We start from the raw sequence: 5,816 nt of genomic DNA, 5'->3' as shown, positions 1-5,816 counted from the left end.
GAGGGAAACCAAGGCAGGAACTCAAACTATGAGACAACCTAGAGGCAGGTCATGGAGGAGGGCTGCATACTGGCTTGCTCCTCATGGCTTGCTGCTTTCTTATAGAGTCCAAGACAACCAGGCCAGGGGTAACACCAACCACAATGGGCTGGGTCCTATTCCGTCAATCACTAATTAAGTAAACGAGCTACAGGCTTGCCTACATCTTGATCTTATGGAGGCATTTTCTCAGTTGAGGTTCCCTTCTCTCAGATGACTCTAGTCTGTGCCAAGGTGGCATAAAAAAAAAAGTCTGCACAGGGTATTTATTATACCAGTTCACCTGTATCAGCTTCAGATCAAGGGAGAGATAGCTCTAAGTTTAAAAGCCATTCGGTGAGTGTGACCTGGACCCGTGCTTTCACTGGTAAAGTGGGAATCATTGCCTGACTTGTAGGTCTCTCCTGCGTTCCAGGCCCCTGGCAGAAGCTGAGTATTTCACAAACTGTCGCTGCATTTTGCTATCCGTAGTATCCCTGGCCTCCATCTTTACGGACACTCCACAAACAGACTCAAAGTCTCCCGCCTCCGTGTAGGGTGCAGGACGGGCTTCCCAAGTGACTCACTCTGAATCATCCTAGCCCAGAACATTCCATCAGCTCAGAAATCACACCCTATCACAGCCCCCCTACCCTTGTTCTCCCACCAAAAGCCTGTCACTGGGGTTGCCTCTGAGGAACGTGTCCTGAGGCAAGAGGTCATCAGTCATGCGCAGAAAGATCTAAAATTTTTAAGAAGTCTCTCAGTTCAGCACACCCACACCCATCTAAGTCGTAGCCCGAAAATAGTTTCTAGTGCTGACTAGAGTGTTCTCTATGACGTCACAGTGTGAACTCTGAGCACAGGGAGTTCTGTTAGCCGTGTCTGCTGCACTGGGCTGTCCCCATGCCTCATCAGGAACAACCCCTACTAACACAGCCATGTCCTGACTCTCCCTCACCAACAGCTGCAGCCCATCCTCCAACCGCCATCTACGCACCTCATTTGTGCCGGGTCACCTCAGTCACCGGCCCCAGCCCACCCTCCTGCCTAACTCCTCCATTTCATAGTCTCGCCGAATCCTTCCTCCTACTTGTTGGCAGATTTCAACAACAAATACATGTTGTGGGATGATCTGTTTGTATACTGTGAAGATGTGTCTTTGCCAAGTGCCTTCTGCTTGGTTTAATAAAGAGCTAAATAGTCAATAGCTTGGCAGGAGAGAACAGGTTGGACTTCCGGAGATAGAGTGGACCGGGCATGAGTATAGGATCATGGGAGCTGCTGGCAACGTGGACCACACCGGACGTACAGAATAGAGGAGAGGTAATGAAGCAACGTGTCAGAACATTGATTTAAAAAAATATATGGCTTAATTAGGTTATAAGAGATAGCTGGAGACGAGCCTAAGCTAAAGGCCAAGCTTTCATAATTAATAAGAAGTCTCCGTGTCATTGGGGAGCTGGCAGTTCCCAAAGAAGTCAAACTACAAATACATCCACAGCCAACAGAGTCCATTTGGCTACAAGCACCTTAAGAACAAGGTCCACATGTCAGCACAGTGACTCCATCTTTGCTCAAAGAGTGAGAAGTCAACAAATTCAGATTTTAGACAAGCATGGAAGCTTCTCCCTGGCACCAACCCGCTCGGGGAATGAGTGTCCTCTAGAACTCTGTGACTCGATATGATGGCTACTAACTACCTTATGCTGTTAAACTAAAGTTAACTAAGATTAAATTTTACCCTAGGATCCAAACATTCCATTCTTAGGCATGTTCAAGGAAAGTGAACTCATATGCCTAAAAAACACCAATATAATGAGACTAATAGCAGTGTCTCCCCCCACGTCTAAAATGTAGGGTTGAAAACACATTAATTCACAGATGAATGGAAAACCTGTAGTAGTTTAATGTGATGGAATACAACTGAGTGACTAAGAAAAAAATCATAAAATTTTAAATTTTATTTTATTATTTAAAATAATAAAATTATTAGTACAAAAACCTCAAAATATATTTTGGAGATCAGTCCTCTGTCCGATGCGGGGTTGGTGAAGATCTTTTTCCATCTGTAGGCTGTTGTTTTGTCTTATTGACTGTGTCGTTTGCCTTACAAAAGCTTCTCAGTTTCAGGAGGTCCCATTGATTAGTTGTTGTTCTCAGTGTCTATGCTGCTGGGGTTTTATTTAGGAAGTTGTCTCCTGTGCCAATGCATTCAAGACTACTTCCCACTTCCTCCTCTATCAGGTTCAATGTAATTGGCTTTATGTTGAGGTCTTTGATCCATTTGGACTTGAGTTTTGTGCATGGGGATAGGTATGGATCTATTTGAATTCTTCTACATGTTGATATCCAGTTATGTCAGCACCACTTGTTAAAGGTGCTTTCTTTTTTCCATTATATAACTCTGGATCTTTTGTAAAAAATCAGGTGTCCATAGGTGTGTGGATTAATATCAGGTGTTCATAGGTGTGTGGATTAATATCAGGTCTTCAATATGATTCCATTGGTCCACGTGTTTGTATTTATCCAATACCAAGCTGTTTTCATTACTGTAGCTCTATAGTAGAGTTTGAAGTCAGGGATAGTGAGGCCTCCAAAAGTTCCTTTACTGTACAGAATTGTTTTGGCTATCCTGAGTTTTTTGTTTTTCCATATGAAGTTCAATATTGTTCTTTCAGGGTTTGTGAAAAATTGTGTTGTGATTTTGATGAGGATTGTATTGAGTCTGTGGATTGCTTTTGGGTAAGACTGCCGTTTTTACTATGTTGATCCTACCTATCCAAGAGTATGGGAGATCTTCCATTTTCTGGTACCTCCAATTTCTTTCCTCAAAGACTTAAAGTTTTCATCAAATAGGTCTTTCACTTGTTTGGTTAGTGTTACCCCAAGATATTTTATGGTTACTTGTGGCTATTGTAAAGGGTGATGTTTCTCTGATTTCTTTCTCAGCCTATTTATCATTTGTATATAGGAGGGTTACTGATTTTTTTTTTAGGTAATCTTGTATCCTGACACATTACTGAGGGTGTTTATCAGCTGTGGGAGTTCCCTGGTAGAAGTTTTGGAGTCTCTTAAGTATACTATCAAATCATCTGCAAACAGCGAAAGTTTGACTTCTTCCTTTCTAATTTGTATCTCCTTGATCTCCTTTAATTATCTTATTTCTCTAGCTAGAACTTCAAGTTCAAATCAAAAGAACAGAAAGGAGGGAGGGAGGAAAGAAGGGAGGGAGGAAGAAAGGAAGGAAGGTCATGGCCAGAGCACCAGCTATGACTTGGCTGAACCTGGATGAGGCTCTGTGGTAACTTGGGCTAGCTACCTCAGTTTCCAGCGTTTGCACACCAGACCGCTGGGTGCCATCCAAGGAAGTATGCAGTGTGACCAGCATCAAGCAGGTGCCTAATAATCACTAGTCTCCCTTCTTCTCCTCACACTGCCAAGCCCCAGGACCCCACCTTAGCTCCATTAGCCCTGTTCAGACAGGTGGATCTATGAAGGTTCTTTTTCCCCCTGGCTAGGCACCCTCTAGTCATGTAGTTTTGTTTCTTTCTAGCAGGAAAACAGACCCCGAGGTACCAATCCATCGTGGACACAACTAATGGTAGGGAAAATACGAGGTTCTTAATGCTTTTATCAGAACAAAGTAAAGTGTCTTTCTTATAAACACAGCACAGGATATAAGCTGGTGAAACAAAATGGCTACGACAGAAATCCCCATGGGGAAGTGCCGTTCAGTCAGTGGACAGGAAAATGACACATAGAGCCTTGCCTTGTTACCTAATGGATTCTGCTAAGGAAGGAATGGCAATGAGTTGCTGATGAATAATAAAAATTGACTTACGGGTTTTACCCCACAGTGCAGCAGATTCTGCAGTGGGATATTCTTGGCAGAGTAAACGATTAAAGAGCTGGATATGGTAGCACTCACCTTTCATCCCAGCGCTCGGGAGGCAGAGGCTACTGAATTCGAGGCCAGCCTGGTTTGCATAGCAAGCTCCAGACCAGCGAGGATACCCTGTCTCAAAAACCAAGAACAAACAAACAAGATTAACCCGGTAATGCATAAAAACTTCAGCTCAAGCAAAAGAAAAATCTGTGTGTCGTGCCACTCTTCTGGAGACAACTGTCAACCACATTCAGAGGAACTAGTTTGGTCCTATGCTTGTTTCTTCCCAGTCTGCCTGGAGTTGGTGAGCTCCCATTAGCTCAGGTAGACTGTTTCAGTGAGTCTTGCCCTCTTTGCTCATATTCTCACTCCTCCCACTCTTCAACTGGACTTTGGGAGCTCAGTCCAGTGCTCCAATGCGGGTCTCTGCCTCTGTTTCCATCAGTTGCTGGATGAAGGTTCTATGGTGATATTTAAGATAGTCATCAGTCTGACTACAAGGCAAGTTAAGATCGGGCCACCTCTCCTCTATTGTTTAGGGTCTTAGCTGGGGTCATCCTTGTCGATTCCTGGGAATTTCTCTAGAGCCAGGTTTCTTGCTAACCCCTTAGTGGCTCACGAAATCGAGATATCTCTTTCCTTGCTCTCATCTTTGTCCTTCCTCCTTCTCCACTATCCCATTCCCACAAGTTCTCCTCACCTCTCCCCTTCTCCCCTTCTCTTTACCTTCACCCTCCCTTCTCTCCCCACCCCCACTCTCCCAATTTTGTCAGGTGATCTTGTCTGTTTCCACTTTCTAAGTGGATCTATCTATGTTTTTCTTAGGGTTTGCCTTATTACTTAGCTTCTCTAGGATCATGAACTATAGGCCCAATATCCTTCATTTATAGGTATTATCCACTTACAAGTGAGTACATACCATATTTACCTTTTTGGGTCTGGGTTAACTCACTCAGGATAGTGTTTTCTAATTCCATCCATTTGCATGCAAAATTCAAGATGCCAATATATTTTTACTGCTGAGTAGTACTCTAATGTGTAAATGTGACACATTTTCTTTGTCCATTCTTCGGTTGAGGGGCATCTAGATTGTTTCCAGGTTCTAGCTATTACAAATAATGCTGCTATGAACATAATTGAACAAATGCCTTTGTAGTATGTTTGAGCATCTTTTGGGTATATGCCCAAGAGTGGTATTGCTGGATCCTGAGGTAGGTTGATTCCCAGTTTTCTGAGAAACTGCCATACTGATTTCCAAAGTGGTTGTACAAGTTTGCATTCCCACCAGCAATGGAGGAGTGTTCCCCTTACTCCACATTCTCTCCAGCATAAGCTATCATTAGTGTTTTTGATCTTAGCCATTCTGACAGGTGTAAGATGGTTTCTCAGAGTTGTTTTGATTTGGATTTCCCTGATGGCTTAGGGTGTTGAACATTTCCTTGAGTGTCTTTCTGCCATTTGAGATTCTACTGTTGAGAATTCTCTGTTTAGTTCTGTATCCCATTTTTTAATTGGGTTATTTGGAATTTTGATGTCTAATTTCTTGAGGTTTTTATGTATTTTGGAGACAAGTCCTTTGTCTGATGTGGGATTGGTAAAGATCTTTTCCCAATCAGTAGGCTGCCCTTTTGTCTTACTGACTGCATTCTTTGCTTTACAAAAGCTTCTCATTTTTAGGAGGTCCCATTTATTTATTGTTGCACTCATTGTCTGTGTGCCTGGGGTTATATTTAGGAAGCGGTTTCCTGTGCCCATGCATTGAAGACTACTTCCCCATTTTCTCTTCTATCAGGTTCAGTGTGGTCAGGTTTATTTTAAGGTCTTTAATCCATCTGAACTTGAGTCTTTTGCATGGGGATATAATTTTAGTTTCTTTATCAAAAATCAGGTGTTCTTACTTGTGTGGATT

Source organism: Microtus pennsylvanicus, chromosome 2, assembly GCF_037038515.1.
Source record: "Microtus pennsylvanicus isolate mMicPen1 chromosome 2, mMicPen1.hap1, whole genome shotgun sequence".
Lineage (NCBI taxonomy): Eukaryota > Metazoa > Chordata > Mammalia > Rodentia > Cricetidae > Microtus > Microtus pennsylvanicus.
The sequence above is the reverse complement of the archived record's forward strand: the minus strand, read 5'-3'. Positions refer to the sequence as shown.